Source organism: Girardinichthys multiradiatus, chromosome 18 (genome assembly GCF_021462225.1).
Source record: "Girardinichthys multiradiatus isolate DD_20200921_A chromosome 18, DD_fGirMul_XY1, whole genome shotgun sequence".
Taxonomy (NCBI): Eukaryota; Metazoa; Chordata; class Actinopteri; order Cyprinodontiformes; family Goodeidae; genus Girardinichthys; species Girardinichthys multiradiatus.
The window spans coordinates 13,378,445-13,395,201 of record NC_061810.1 but is presented as its reverse complement, the minus strand read 5'-3'; the positions used below and the strand labels follow the sequence as shown (position 1 = coordinate 13,395,201).

General features: G+C 38.2%; 1 long non-coding RNA gene across 1 annotated transcript in view; it reads right to left on the bottom strand.

Annotated features, from left to right (window-relative positions):
• The window catches only part of LOC124884480, a 42,159-nt gene extending 37,158 nt beyond the window's left edge, over window positions 1-5,001 (bottom strand). The window contains exon 1 of the long non-coding RNA XR_007042448.1: window positions 4,886-5,001. This is a non-coding gene — a long non-coding RNA (uncharacterized LOC124884480). The remainder of the gene's footprint in view (window positions 1-4,885) is intronic.
• Between the last annotated feature and the right edge of the window lie 11,756 nt (window positions 5,002-16,757).

The following is a 16,757-nucleotide window of genomic DNA, read 5'->3' as shown; positions in this document are numbered from 1 at the left end:
GTTGTGGGACGTAGTTTGTATTGTTAAATTTGTATACACCGGTTCAAACAGAGGACTTTAAAATGCTATCGAGGTTACCAAGCATGTAATGATCTGCTGATGCACTGAATTTCATCAAGTCTTCTGCCTGTGAAGCTGAGAGGAGAGGCGCTGACATACAGTACATGATTAAAAGTTGCCCTCGTCATGATAAAGTTCTGTAAAGTTGTTAACATCCCTGCCTTAACACTGCTGGCTGTGTCGCCGCATCCAAACATTTTGACCTCCCTAATACAGAGAGTTTCACTCTACTTTTATTCATGTGTTTCCCACACATCACCCACTGACAATAAATGGCTTCTGTTGTGCATTTAAACCATAACACCTATTTCTCCATGTTTACTGCTGTGCCGTGCATGAAGACGCACTTATTGTTCTTATGTACATGAGGGTTTGTTTGGAGCTGCAACATTTTCAAAGTGATGTGAACGACCACACAAAAAAATCTGGTTTCTGAAAAAATCGGATGTAGCCTAAGTGTCGGTCAGTTCTTTATCCTCAACTTTGATGGGTCCACTAAGCTGCGTGTGGTTACTCAGTTTAATTAACACGATCCTTTCTTCTTACTTTTTCAAAGTGTTGCTGACAGTAGATCCTGGTGTGATGAAGAACACACGTTTGCTTTTGCGAAGCAGTTTTATGGGTAAAGCTCCAGAAGCATGTTCTTCTCTGGGCCTAAGATGTATGTATATGTCTGTTGAAGATGCCGTGCTTAATGCAGAAGAGCTTGCCCATACTAGCAGAGTTTCAAGTCCTGGGAGAAACCTGGTAGGCAGACATTTAGTAACCTGGAGTCTTTACTCAAAACACTTGCCACCGGTGTGCCATGCTGAGCTGTCCATATTCATTATATATGTATATGTGTCTTTTAGGTGATGTTCCAACTCAGACACATCTTCTGGGGCATGATATTGATGTAGGTGATGCTAGCCCCATTTGCCAACTTTTCTATAGAGATTCTGGAGGAAAAAAAGTAAAGTAATGGACGTAGTAACAGGTAGCAGACAAAGGCCCTGTAAACGCTGCTCTGGCCTTTTCTTCAGTGTGGCTCCTCTGTTCAGTGGGGAGGTCATCCTGGCCACCTCTGATGTTTGGTTTTAGTTATGTTTGGGATTTTGCGCCGTATACAGGTCTTTCTAAAAAAATTAGCATATTGTGATAAAGTTCATTATTTTCCATAATGTCATGATGAAAATTTAACATTCATATATTTTAGATTCATTGCACGCTAACTGAAATATTTCAGGTCTTTTATTGTCTTAATACGGATGATTTTGGCATACAGCTCATGAAAACCCAAAATTCCTATCTCACAAAATTAGCATATCATTAAAAGGGTCTCTAAATGAGCTATGAACCTAATCATCTGAATCAACGAGTTAAATCTAAACACCTGCAAAAGATTCCTGAGGCCTTTAAAACTCCCAGCCTGGTTCATCACTCAAAACCCCAATCATGGGTAAGACTGCCGACCTGACTGCTGTCCAGAAGGCCACTATTGACACCCTCAAGCAAGAGGGTAAGACACAGAAAGACATTTCTGAACGAATAGGCTGTTCCCAGAGTGCTGTATCAAGGCACCTCAGTGGGAAGTCTGTGCGAAGGAAAAAGTGTGGCAGAAAACGCTGCACAACGAGAAGAGGTGACCGGACCCTGAGGAAGATTGTGGAGAAGGGCCGATTCCAGACCTTGGGGGACCTGCGGAAGCAGTGGACTGAGTCTGGAGTAGAAACATCCAGAGCCACCGTGCACAGGCGTGTGCAGGAAATGGGCTACAGGTGCCGCATTCCCCAGACCTGGGCTACAGAGAAGCAGCACTGGACTGTTGCTCAGTGGTCCAAAGTACTTTTTTCGGATGAAAGCAAATTCTGCATGTCATTCGGAAATCAAGGTGCCAGAGTCTGGAGGAAGACTGGGGAGAAGAAAATGCCAAAATGCCAGAAGTCCAGTGTCAAGTACCCACAGTCAGTGATGGTCTGGGGTGCCGTGTCAGCTGCTGGTGTTGGTCCACTGTGTTTTATCAAGGGCAGGGTCAATGCAGCTAGCTATCAGGAGATTTTGGAGCACTTCATGCTTCCATCTGCTGAAAAGCTTTATGGAGATGAAGATTTCATTTTTCAGCACGACCTGGCACCTGCTCACAGTGCCAAAACCACTGGTAAATGGTTTACTGACCATGGTATCACTGGGCTCAATTGGCCTGCCAACTCTCCTGACCTGAACCCCATAGAGAATCTGTGGGATATTGTGAAGAGAACGTTGAGAGACTCAAGACCCAACACTCTGGATGAGCTAAAGGCCGCTATCGAAGCATCCTGGGCCTCCATAAGACCTCAGCAGTGCCACAGGCTGATTGCCTCCATGCCACGCCGCATTGAAGCAGTCATTTCTGCAAAAGGATTCCCGACCAAGTATTGAGTGCATAACTGTACATGATTATTTGAAGGTTGACGTTTTTTGTATTAAAAACACTTTTCTTTTATTGGTCGGATGAAATATGCTAATTTTGTGAGATAGGAATTTTGGGTTTTCATGAGCTGTATGCCAAAATCATCCGTATTAAGACAATAAAGGACCTGAAATATTTCAGTTAGTGTGCAATGAATCTAAAATATATGAATATTAAATTTTCATCATTACATTATAGAAAATAATGAACTTTATCACAATATGCTAATTTTTTGAGAAAGACCTGTACATTTCCTCACATCCAGACATTCTAACATCACTGACAACTGATCAATCATAACTTTTTTGTCTAGTAAAGAATATGATTTATTTAAAATACTACCACCTTGTTTTGTCTACCAGTTTGTCACAGTCATTGAGCTTGTAGCAATCTTCAGTCAGATGTTTATTTTACAGAGAAACATTTTTTAACTGTCAGTCAGTCAGTCATTTTCTACCGCTTATTCCATAGTGGGTTGCAGGGAAGCTGGTGCCTATCTCCAGCAGTCTATGGGCGAGAGGCAGGGTACACCTTGGACAGGTCGCCAGTCCATTGCAGGGCAACACACAAACAACCACACACATTCATACACCTAAGGGCAATTTAGAGTTACCAATTAACCTAACAGGCATGTCTTTGGACTGTGGGAGGAAGCCGGAGTACCCGGTGAGAACCACACATGCACGGGGAGAACATGCAAACTCTATGTAGAAAGACCTCAGGCCAGGAATCGAACCCAGGACCTTCTTGCTGCAAGGCAACAGTGCAGCCCCATTTTAACTGCTTAGCAGCAATTTTAAAAGACTTGTGGCATAGGAAATGACTTCATGGATATGAAATATATGACATGCATGCTTCTTTAATCATTATATGCAATGTATTTGACTGCAAGTTTCAAACAATAAAGATGCTGCTTTAGATGTTGGCATGGAACTGGCTGTAGTCAAATACATTGCATAAATGTTCTATCTATCTAGCTAAAGTAGAGGAATATGTGAATGAGAGCAGCTATATTGAGAATTCTTCCTTATTAAACAAAGAGTTTATGTAAGCAAATAGGCCCAGAAATAAATAAATAGATATAAATACGCTGGCTTAGGCCAGGTTTTAAGTCCTATGCAATGGCATATATGGTAAATAGCCTGTACTTACATAGCGCTTTATCAATTCAGAGGACCCCAAAGTGCTTTACACTACAATTAGTCATACACACATTCGCACACTGATAACGGTAAGCTATAATGTAGCCACAGCTGCCCTGGGGCCGACTGACAGAAGCAAGGCTGCCATACAACCAGCGCGACCGAGCCCTCTGACCACCATCATAAGGTAAGGTAGGTGAAGTGTCTTGCCCAAGGACACAATGACTGAGACAGACGGAGCAGGGGTTCGAACTGGCAACCCACCAGTTACAGGACGAATCCCAACCACTGTCTCCCCTGGCCTATGACATCTTCAAGTAAATTGTTTAAACACACAAAGAAATATGGGTGAATGATGATTTTTTTTTTTTTGTAACACAGAGTAACAAACAAAAATGAAATAAACACAAATTGTCACCGACAAAAATGCTGATTTTTTTTTTAAAACACAATTTTAGTCAAATGCAAATTTTATGTGCCAGACGAGGAGCACTAGAGAATAACTGTAACACTTTCTTCAACCCTGCCTCTCACCCATAGACTGCTGGAGATAGGCACCAGCTCCCCCACGACCCACTATGGAATAAGCGGTAGAAAATGACTGACTGACTGACTTTCTTCAACCCTTCTCTGCACATATATGGCTGATTATCTCAGTTCTGTTATGAAAGATTTAGTTCTCAAGTGCAATTAAATTTAAAAGTAGTTAGAAATTTTCAAGTCTTTTATCTGAAACTGTGCCATTAACTTAAAGATAGTTATATAGTCTTCTGTTTTCCAATAAAAATCAAGTAGAATTGCTTTTTCAGCACTGAACAAGATATAATCTCTGATTTCAAACTATTGGACCAACTTGTTATGATTAAATGGAGCTACATACTGTATGCTGCTCTCAGCTGCCCTTTCAGAATTAATGGATGCTATAAATAGTCACATCCCAAGACTGTGGGCAGAAACAGAATTAGGAATACTTTTCCACAGAGACAGCAGTTCTGTGTAGATGGCTGAGGCTTGGCTACCTGCTAAGTAGAGTCAGGTTTCTGAGGTACAGAGGGCACTCATGAATACCTTTAAATTTGTTTTAGCGTGTTTATTATTGAGCAACCTGCTGGGACAGTAGCATCTTGACTACTGAGAGAAGGAGACTTTATAAGCCTGAAGGCCAGCTCTGTATGCCAGTGCTGACTCAGTGCAGGTCATTAGATACAGAACAAAGCTAGAAAAGCTAAAATCATTCCTGCACAATGTCTCCTACCTTATTTATGAAACTGTGCTGCTGATGGAGAGTTCTTACAGTGTCAGGTTGCTATAGCCTTAAGTCATGTGGGGCTGCAGTTGTCAGACTCAATACAGATCAGTACTACTTCCAACTGAAAATACAAAATCAGGTTTCAATTGTTTAGATAAGCTTGAGCAACATTGCAAATATTACACTTGTAAATCTAAAATGACTTTCAGAAATGTTTTACGCATTTGGTTGAGCATCTGTGGCGTCAAGGTATAATTTGTTTAGACATGCTGATAAGATCTATCTCAAGTTTATAAGCTATTTTATAGTAAATTAATACAGGAGGTTGTCTGTTTGTATTGTCCCAGTGATCTTGAGTCTGTAGTGAGTGCTTTCAAGTAGTTTAGGCAAAAACATCGGAATTCGGTGTTGTTTCTTTCCTTTTTGGGGTTACTTCCTCTGTAAAATGCCATAGCTTATTGTTTGGTGCAAGAGGGACTTGTCAAACATGTTGCATTTTTCCTTATGTGAATGCAATGATTATTACTACACAGATTTGTTTACTTGAAAGAAAGGACATAGTAAGAGCACCAACTTCTGAATATTTAAAAACTGTAAATCTAAAAAGCTTAAGGTGGTTTTATACAAAACTGCTGGAGTGCTCTGATAAAAGCTGATTGATGTGGTAACTTTGCTCTGTGGCTGTGTATGCTCTTAAGAAAGAAGCTGCCGCTCAGGAAAAAAAAAAAGAAACACGTATGCAACATAGCAACTGTTAGAGGCTTAAAGAGTGCTTTCAAACCTCCTAGATTGAACAAAAGTAAACCTGTACAGATTTGAAGTGGCAACAAACAAGAAATCAAACCCAAGCACCCAAGTTTTTAGACAAAACTTGTAATCTCATCTAGGATCAAATATAGATCTGCTCTGAAGCAGAAAATAAATACTCCACAATATCACACAAAGTATTAAACTGGAATTAGGCTCTTTTATTGCAGCCTTGGTTGAATAAGTAATCTTTACTCATAATATTCCCCCATAATTATTAACAAAGAGTCTGTGCTCTGCTTCATTCTGACAATACAAAGAAATAGTTAAGGGATCAACACAAAAAAGTGCATTACTTTAGATGTTTATTTACACTAAAATAAATAAGAGTGATGGCAGCTGTAGTGATTGGTTGTGAGATTAAATGTCTTGGGCAGAGCAGAGAAACTGTGTGTCTTGAGGCTGTCTTTCCAAAGAGGGTGTTTCAGAGTCTGGGGATGAAGAAAGAATGACCTGAAAAAGTATAGTATGTACAGTTGCTTATCGCTTCTTTTTAGGGGGCTGTTTCTCTAGAAATACATTTAGATATAATAACTATTTGATTAAAATTGAAGTACTTCATTATTAATAGTTAAACAAATATTATTTTTTTGCCTGCTTTCTTTTGAGTATTGGAAAATATAAGTTATGTAAAAACATTTTCTCCTACTTTATATTTGATGATTGATTCTCTCAGAGGACAAAAGGTTTAAATATTTCATAAAATCAATCATTGCAAACATTCCCCTGAATTATTGTGGTGACATATAATTTTTTTAATCAGTAAAACTTACCTCAATATATATAGAGGTTTCAATATAATATTCTGATAAATTATATAAGTCTCGCCTTTATAAGAAAACATTAAAGGTCTTTTACATGTCATCCATGTGGCCAGAAGGCATTGTGTGTTCCCCTCCATTACAATATTTTCCACTCTATAGCTTTGTTTTCCATGACATTAGTTTAATGGGACTCCATCCAACATCTGCTACGTTCTGTCCTGGCTGCATTACTGTTGACAAATCGAGATGGTCGTTTGGCTCTTTTGCTTTGGGATTATAACTATAATGTGATGGAAAATGGGATAAATAATAGTACGAAATATATCAAATGATGTTCCCTTCTGAAAGGCTCAAGATGAACTACAGAATTAGAAGATTAACAAATCTAAATTAAAATTACAAACAAAATACTGCAATCTGTCTGGATTAAAAGTGATTTTTGTTTTATTATTATTACGTTCCATTTTCTGACCTTGAATATCAGGATTTCTGTCAAATAGGATGAAATTATTTACTAAACCTTTTATTATTCTATCATGTATTTTGTATTATATTCAAGATACTATATTATATACACAGAGTGCAAAGATGTGTCTCAACATCAGAGTTCAGAGTTTGCAGCTTTTCATGCTAAATTGTACAAAAATCACCGATTTACTTGTGTTTAACTTGGTATTAACTGAAGAATGTGACTGCTGTGGTCTGTAGGTTTTCTTTTTTAGAACGGAACGATAAGTTGAATCACAGTCATCCTTTGGATATTAATAAGTTCAATATCGCAATCGCAAAATATCGCTTGGATGCAAATCTTGGTAGGCCATTATATTTGAAGTGTAATTTCAGCAAAATATGCATGCAAGTAGGGCATTTGGCCTATTAAATAGACTGTTATTCCCCTTTGTGCCCACACCTGATGCATTATTTGCAGTGGCTGAGATTCTAAAGCTCAGAAAGAGTGTTTGGGATTTTGTGAAAAAGGAAAGAAAAAGTCAGAAAATGTGGGTTAATCATTATTTTTTTGTTGTTGCAATATTTAGCAATAGTATTGAAACAACATGACTTAATGCAGCCCCAACTGTTTGTGTCCAAGTTTCAAAGCCTAGTTGGGCTGTTTTTAGCTTATACTAGTTTCATCAATCTTCAAAACTATTAACTTAAAGAAAAAAACGTATTACTCTGTAGTGTATTTAACTTGCTTTTATTAAAAATCTTTTTTAGGTCTACAATAATAGTCCAAAGGTTTGGTAGATAGAATAACATGTTTTTAATTGAATGAAATGACAAATATTAGCAGAGGTGAGACCAAGTCATTGATTTGCAAGCTACAATTAAAGACCGAAACATTTTCACAAAATCTGTTCTCTCTACCAGGGCTGAAAGAACAAAATTATTTAAAATTAGCCATTCTGTTTTGTAGCCCTGGTTTGGGAGTTCTTGCAGCTTGTTTCTTCATACATCATCTGAGTAAACTGTTTTTCTCTTGCGGTATCTAACAAATATTATATGCAAATGCTGCTGTGTGGGGGACTTATGGGGACTTCCCAAACGTTCTGCAGCCAAATTCCTGTGAAGTATTAAATGTCCTCGCCAGAATAAAACATTCTTCTTTTTTGCCACCTCAAGTATAATAACAAATCTTTCTGGTCTTGCGGATTAGGTACTGGCCCTAAGTCTGGAGTCTTTTCACCAAAGTCCCGAGTCAGGACATGCCAGTCCTGAGTCAAGTCCAAGACCTACACTTTAACTTTCAACTCTCAAATTATTTGACCAAATTTGTAATTTAGTCACATAGTAATTATTCATAATTTTGAAATTCATAAAGTAATTTATAATAAATTTTTAATTACACAGTTATCTATAATTTATAGTTTTTGTTTGCTAGAACAAGTAGCAAGAGAACCTAAGCTTCAAAACTTTGACAGAAGTGCTGATGATACTTTTTATAGTAAACATTAACCACTTGCTAAGCTAACATTTACCTTACATTAGTTGCTTTACTAGCTTTGACTCATTATCTTTTGAAAGTTTAAACGTTCAAAGGAAGTTAGATGCCGCTGCCTCTGTACTAAAGTTTACAGCCCACATGCTTTCCATATTCAAAGTCATGTCTTTTAAGCATCATGTAATATTTGCAAACAAATTAAATAACATGTGTTTTTTTTGTTTTTGGTGTTAGATTTGGGGGATTTTGAAAAGTTACTATAAACTGGCTCCAAATTGATAAAGCAAACTTTAACTGATCGAAGATCATGACTGTTTGTAAAATACAGAGAAACCTCTAAATACAAATTTCTTTATTTTAAACAGGCATCTTGAATATTACAAATTATGTAATCCCCCCAAAAAAAAAAATTAATAAATGGACATTTTAGCATAATAGTGTCATTAAATTTAGGACTATCAAAAAATAGACATTATTTATTTATCTATGTTATTGTTTTTGGGAAAAAAAAAAGAAATGGTGTTATGACTTATGGGAAAATAGAACGGACTGTTCTTTATCTTAGAGCATTTGCACTCGGTCCATTACCAATCACAATGCCTTCACATTTGTTTTAACTCCGGCATCCGGTACACAATGTTGATACCATCCCTGACAGCCCTTGTGTGACTGACTCCAGGCTTGCAGTTAATCGCTGGAACAGAGTACCTTTGTACCACCCTCGGCCTCTTCAATGTCATCATATGAAGTAAAAAAAAAGTCAGGTTTACAACACAGGGGATTCACTGTGCATAGTACAGCCACAGGAGGAGGTCGACAGTGAGTTGGATTGTGTGCCAGGCACGGTTTCATCAATGCGGACCAGGGATAGTTTTGTTGCAACACACGTTATGATTGACGTAAGATATCAAGTATCTACAAGTCAAACGGTTTAAAGTCCAACTGAGGTCACTGATGTGAAAGTCATACTCAAGCCCTAAATCTCCTGTGATTTTATTTAGTCTAAAATAATAAAATTTGTGACTGGAGTCCACACCTCTGAATATTACATTCAGAAAAGATGGGCATTGCCGTGCTTACTACTGTAGATCCCGACTTTCACGCAGGGGAACATAAAGCAACTGCTACAGCCCTGGAAGCAAAGTATTTCCTACTGTCAGTGAATACAGAATTTAAGCTGATTAACAGTTTCGAGCATCTTTTGTCATTTATTTTCCATTCAAATTCTGGCAAATGTTTGAACGGCATTTTCACAGCAGTCTTTTGTGTACCCAAACACTATGGAGGTTTGATAATATTCTGACAAAACTGATTATCAGAGCTGTTACTCAGCTGCTTTGTGGCTATATGCCTGTGGCCTGAAAGCATTCAGGAAATCTTGTTTTTTTATCAGAAAAATGTTAATTTGTCTAAAAATGGCCTTTTTTATAATTGTTTCCAAGAATGTTAGGTTGGATTTGGGCCTGTTTTTACTTATTATTGCGACATCCAGATTAGACTTCTTTTAAAAGGTTTGAGCACTGCAGTTTTTAGGGTTTGTGGAAAATGACTTGAGTGAAGAGAACAATTTATCATTTGCATTATTACAGCTGCCACACCGCTGAAAACATAACAACAAAAAGCCATATTAAGCTATCAGTAGTTGTACAATTTAGGTCATCAACAGTTTCTGTCTGATATACACAATCCAGAAGGGAAAAATAATCTAGATGCACCAGAGATTTTATAAGGCACAGGAGACATAATCAGGTTGCAAGAGATGGACACATAATGTTTGTCTTATCCTCTGAAAGTTTGTGTTGGGGCTGCATAGACTTCTGACTCGGCATCAAGTATGCTACAAGCTTACAAAAGAGAACTTTATCAAACCGCCAATGAATTTGTTCTCTTTATAAGGTTGATGTATATCTTTTGAAGTCATGTTTTATGATAAGAGTTGGATTACCTGTTACAGGATGATGTCATATCACTGTGAGCTTGTTGAAATATGAATAAATCCAAGGAGTAGTGGCAGATTAATGAGCTAGTCAAACCAGTGTCATATGTTTTAGTGGGCTTGGGCAGTTTAAGACAAGTCAAACAGAAGACGTTCATATCCTGGGTTAAAACATAAACAGATATTAAAAGTGTATAACTGCACCAGAGACTATTGTTACGTTTGATGGTTTTCTGTTCAACAAAAACAAATGTCCATATTTCTACATAAACTTATGTTGATTGAGGCTGCTAGCTGTATCAAATGCACCAGATCAGGGGCAATTTTTCTACTACAGGCAAGATAACTCTTATTGATTATAACTTCATAAAACCTTGTTTTCAAAAATATAAACTATCCCACTGTTATGCAGGACTGATTCACTCACTGTAAACATGGCCATCTTGTCACCCTGTTCTAGCACTAATGGCTTTGCTTTATCACCACATTTACTGTTTTGAATGCTTGTCACAATTTTCATATAGACTCCTACATGCTATTTGATCAAAAATAAGCTGTAAATTGCTAAATGAGAAAAGGATTTAGCAACATGCATATGTAGTGACACCATAAACAATCATGTTGGCAGCGTTTCTTTTTCAAAATGTTCTTATTGTGCTCCAAGAGGATGGAAGTTTGACAGAAACTATAAGAATTAAATAGGGAGTAAATGAAGTATAGTGTGGTAAAATGTTCAAAGTAGCAAAATGATTAATGGGTGATTAATTCTGCTTGAAATGATTACATAAGAACAAAAACAGTACTTAATAAAAATACAAGTACATTTGAAAAGTGATACTGCATTAACCAGGTAAACATAATCTAACTGCAAATGGTGTTTCATCAGCAGTTTTGCATGCATCTTGCATTGGTGTGTCTATTATCTATATCAGCACTGAGGCCTAATTCCAGCAGTGAATGGGTAAAAGCACAGATTCCAGACATATGAGTCCATCAACAAATGGAGAACAAGTTACAGGTGATGATGTGCCTCTGATTAGAGTTGGACGATGAAAAGAGGAAAAAGTGGATGAAGGAAAAGAGACAGTGGTAAAAGTGCTCATAACAGGGTAGAAGAGGACAAGAACCAGGCACTGTTTGCAGAAACAGAAGGAAAACAATCAAATACTGTTTAATACTTGTCATAAGTCATCTTTGGCATCATCTCTAAATTGTCAGTTGGTCCATCTGTCAAACTGAATGACCACAGTCCAAAACTAGAGATTTTCTTTCACAGCCAAACATTTTGATCAAAACAGGTGATAATCTCAGTGTGAATACATGGAAAACGAGAAAATCCCCCGTCCCCGGTTTATTTCTTCTTCCTTACTTTAGCTAAGCCACCTAAAAGTCCATTTCAGAGGTCCAGAGGACTATATTAGGCTTCTAAATCACATCTACTAGCTGTAGCATGTAAGAGAAAAGCTCAACAAATCTCCCACAGAACAACAACCGACACTTTGAATATCATTTTAATCAGTCACAACATGAGCTTCCTCTCTTTAACCTCTATTTGCCTTCCTGTCCTTTGTTTTCTTCCTCTACATTGATTGTCACTTTAAATGCAAATCAAATTAAGAGATGTAGAGCTGTTTTAGCTTCTATATTTATTTATTTATTTATTGCAGTATTACATGTTAGGGGTTTGTTGTCTTGATGACTTATGCTACTTGAAAAATAAACAAAATACCTTTGTTAAAATGTTGTCCAAAAATCTAATCCATCAGTATTGTTTAAATAACCATTTCCTTGGAGTGAGGGAGAGCAGCAACTAAACACAATGAGAAAAAAAATTTGTTTGCAATCAGTCAGTCTGAAGTTATGAGGCAGAGATGATTTGATTCATCCATCTTAGTGAAAATGTAAAACAACACCAAAGCAATTTCAGGTCTCCCTAAATCCCTAAGGATTTAGGGAGACCTGGGGTGCTGAAACTGCCATTTGCAGCCCTTGGAGTAATTATGTGTGTCCACCTATTGCAGTTCTATAACGATACACGTTTGGCCCACCAGCAGCTGGAGCTGATTCAGATTCAATTCAATTTAAATTTAATTCAAAAATACTTTATTAATCCCAAAGGGAAATTAAATGTTGTTGTAGCTCATTATGAAGGTTTCTTCAAAGAGCCGTTGTAGGTGCTGATGGCTGTGGGCAGGAAGGATCTCCTGTAGCGCTCCGTCTTACAGCAGATCTGAAGAAGCCTCTGACTGAAGACACTCTGGTGTTGTAGGACAGTCTCATGAAGAGGATGCTCAGGGTTCTCCATAATGTTCTTCGTTGTATGAAGAATCCGTCTTTCCACAATGATCTCCAGAGGTTCCAGAGGAGTCCCCAGAACAGAGCCAGCCTTTTTTATCAACTTGTTGAGCTTTTTTAAGTCCCTGGCTCTGATGCTGCTTCCCCAGCAGATGATGGCAGAAGAGATCACACTTTCCACAACAGACTTATAGAAGATGTGCAGCATCTTGCTGCAAACACCAAAGGACCTAAGCTTCCTCAAGAAGTACATTGTGTTCTGTCCCTTCTTGTAGATGGCTTCACAGTTGCATCTCCACTCTAGTCTGTTGTCCAGGTGAACACCAAGGTATTTATACTCCTCCACCACCTCCACTTCTTCTCCCATGATAGAAATAGTTTTTGACTTATTCCTGTTTCTCTTAAAATCTACAATCATCTCCTTTGTTTTAGTCACGTTCAAAATGAGATGATTGTTTCCACACCATGCCACAAAGCGGTCCACCACCTTCCTGTACTCAACTTCTTGTCCATCTCTGATCCACCCCACAACTGCAGAATCATCTGAGTATTTCTGCAGATGACAGGAGTCTGTCTTGTACTGGCAGTCTGAAGTGTACAGAGTGAAAAGGACTGGTGAGAGTACAGTCCCCTGTGGTGCTCCTGTGCTGCTGAGTACCTGGTTAGACTCACAACCCTTCAGTCTCACAAACTGTGGTCTGTTTGTCAGGTAGTCTTTGATCCAGGAGATTGTTGAGGCCTCCACCTGAGTCTTCTGGAGTTTCTGACAAAGCAAATCAGGTTGGATTGTATTAAATGCACTGGAGAAATCAAAGAACATGATCCTCACAGTGAGGTGTTACTGGACAGCTGTGGGTCCTGTGGGTCAAAGGAAGGTGGAATGTCTGTTTGGCTGTGAGCAGGAGAGCAGGATGCGAAGCTTGTTTCTGAACTGAACCTATTGAAGAATGTGTTCAGTTCATTGGCTCTGTCCAGACGTCCATCAGTCTGATCATCCTTCTGCTTGAAGCCTGTGATCTTCTTCATCCCTGTCCACACATCTCTGATGTTGTTTTGCTGGAGCTTGCTCTCCAGCTTCTTCTTGTACACCTCCTTGCTGTCTCTTATCTTGACTTTAAGTTGCTTCTGTATAATCCTCAATAATTATCTGTCTCCCTCTCTGAAGGCTCTTTTTTTCTTGTTAAGCAGGTCCTTCAGGTCACTGGTGATCCAAGGTTTGTTATTGGGGAAGCATCTCACGGTTCTGGTGGGGATGATGTTATCCACACAGAAATTTATATAGTCGGTTACACACTCAGTCATGGCATTGATGTCTTCTCCATGTGGCTGGCACAGTGCGTCCCAGTCTGTGGCCTCAAAGCAACCTTGAAGAGCTTCTTCAGCTTCCTGTGACCATTTTCTCACAGTCCTCTTTATTACAGGTTGCCTCTGAACAAGGGGCTTATAATTCGAGCAGAAAAAAACAAGATTGTGATCTGATTTGCCTAGAGGAGGTCTTGATGTAGAGATGTATGAGTCTTTGACATTTGCATAAAACAAATCCAATGTTTTGTTTTCTCTGGTAGAGCAGCTGACAAACTGTCAGCTGCTCACTCTCTGCTACATTGGAAGTGTAGCAGAGAGTGAAGCGTGGTTAAAATCACCAGAAATTGCCACAAAAGCATTGGTGTTTTGTGTCTGTAGCTTAGCAACAACTGAGCTGATGGCATCACATGCAGTGTCAGCAACAGCGGAAGGTGGAACGTAAACTGTTGCCAAAACAACACTGGTGAACTCTCTGGGTAAATAATATGGACGGAAACTTACTGCCAACAGTTCAATATGGACACTTTTGTAATTTTCAGGATGAGATTTTCAATCAGGGCTGCACGGTGGCACAGTTGGTAGCACTGTTGCCTTGCAGCAGAAAGGTCTTGGGTTCAATTCCCAGCTTGGGGTCTTTCTGCATGGAGTTTGCATGTTCTCCCAGTGCATGCGTGGGTTCTCACCGGGTACTCTGGCTTCCTCCCACAGTCCAAAGTTAGGTAAATTGGTCACTCTAAATTGCCCTTAGGTGTATTAATGAGTGTATGCATGGTTGTTTGTGTGATGGACTGGCAACCTGTCCAGGGTGTACCCCGCCTCTCGCCCATAGACTGCTGGAGATAGGCACCAGTTTCACTGCGACCCACTATGGAATAAGTGTTAGAAATTGACTGACTGACAGATTTTCAATCATAAATTTATATCTTCTTGATAGGAAAATGTTAGGAACAACACAAAGAGCATGTTTTGCTTTCATTTTAATATCATAGTAGGGCAGTAAACATACAGCAACATTTAACTTAAAAACCTTTGACCCAAAACCTTAGGAAACTGTGCACTGTTTATTTTAATGTCAAACATCTGAGACACTTTCAGGTTCAGGTTCTTTTCTATTTTGTTTATTAAAATATTGCATGTTACATTTTTTGCTGAGCAGGTAAAAATAAAATAATTTACTATAAAATATTTGGTGTTTTTAATAAAAAAATATGGGCCCCTAAGTGCTTTCGACTTGGCAAATTTGGCCTGGGGTGCAAAATGTTTGGACACCACTGCCCTAAATCCTAAATATTGATCTATAATAATAAAAGCACCATTGATTTAAGACAAAAGCTCCATCAGCAGTGTTAAGACATAGCATTGCGCCCTAAATTGACTTCAAAATTGTTATTTTATTTGTTGAAAAGGCCTTGCATTGGCCACAAATACTCAAACTATAAACCATATGATTGCATGAACAATAGACAGCACACATGATGTCACAGCACAAACCATGAACATAACCGGACTTTATTTCTTTTTGTAAAAGGTGTTGTTGATTACTTAATTTTGATGAACAGCCTATAATGCTATGTTATCAAAGAAAATTATAAAGAAGAGTACGATTAATTCAAACAAGTATTTTGTATCTTGCAGATTATACAGATCAGTGAAATCTTTGCATCGAGTCAAAATAGTACTGAAGACAACACTTTTCTAAATAAATAGAGGGTTATTGCTAGTGCAAAAGAAAAAAATATTTTATGTCATTATTTTTACATTATTAAGATAACATTAATTCTCTTCTGAGTCCACACATGTATGAAGTAAGAGAGCTAGACATAATATAAATATTGAAAATGTCCCAATTCATAGGTAAAAAAATTGAGAAGCCCCTAAATATTTCCAGCACAAATGCAGAGTGTGTGCCAGGCACCAACATATATTAGTCGAAAGCAAGCAAACAAGCAGCACAACACATAAATGGGAAACAGTGAGGTCAAGGCTTGTCGTTTACATACTTCTAAAATGATGAAAGTTTTCTCTTTCAGACAGAACATTTTTAGGTTTGGCACCCATCTAAAGTTGGTTTGTCCATGAGCACTTAAGACTTGCAATTCCACAATTATTTGACGGTATAAAAACTAATGAGACAGACGACAAGCTAATTTTAAGACAATGGTGGCAGGTCGTTTCAATCCCTTGTCCAGTCATCACGCTCATATGGATAAATTCCACCAATTTTACAAATTATTTTGAGGTAACAAACCTTTGGGTCCAGCTTGTCTCATCCATTGCCTTTCTCTTTTATAGTCTCTTTTTTAATCAGTCTGTGTCTCTATCTCTTGTATCACTGTGTCTAACTCAGCAATGTAATTTAACACTGTTGCTTTCAAAAGGGTGACCGTGGTCTACAATGCATTGAGAGATCATATGCCCTTTCGAGCTGTTTATTTCTAAAGGGGTAACTGGTATGAAATCTGCACCAGATATTGGCAAAAACTCTTTCAGACCACACATGCAAAGTAATTAAAACATAAATATCTATAAATTCAGTTGTGTGTATTGCAATGTAATTACACAGGGAAATGTATTGGCCTTTGTTGGTGACGGAAGCTTCAAGATGTCTCATGAAGGGAGCAACTAGTCGGATACATTGCTCAGGTGTGATTTTGGGCCATTCTTCCTTACAAATTCTGAAGTTCTGTGTACATCTTCTATGAACTATGCACTTCAGTTCTTTCCATAGATTTTCTGTAGGATTTAGGTCAGGTGATTAGCTGGGCCTTTCTAGCAGTTTTATTTTGTTTATCTGAAACTTACTGAGACTGTCCTTGACTGTCTGTTTGG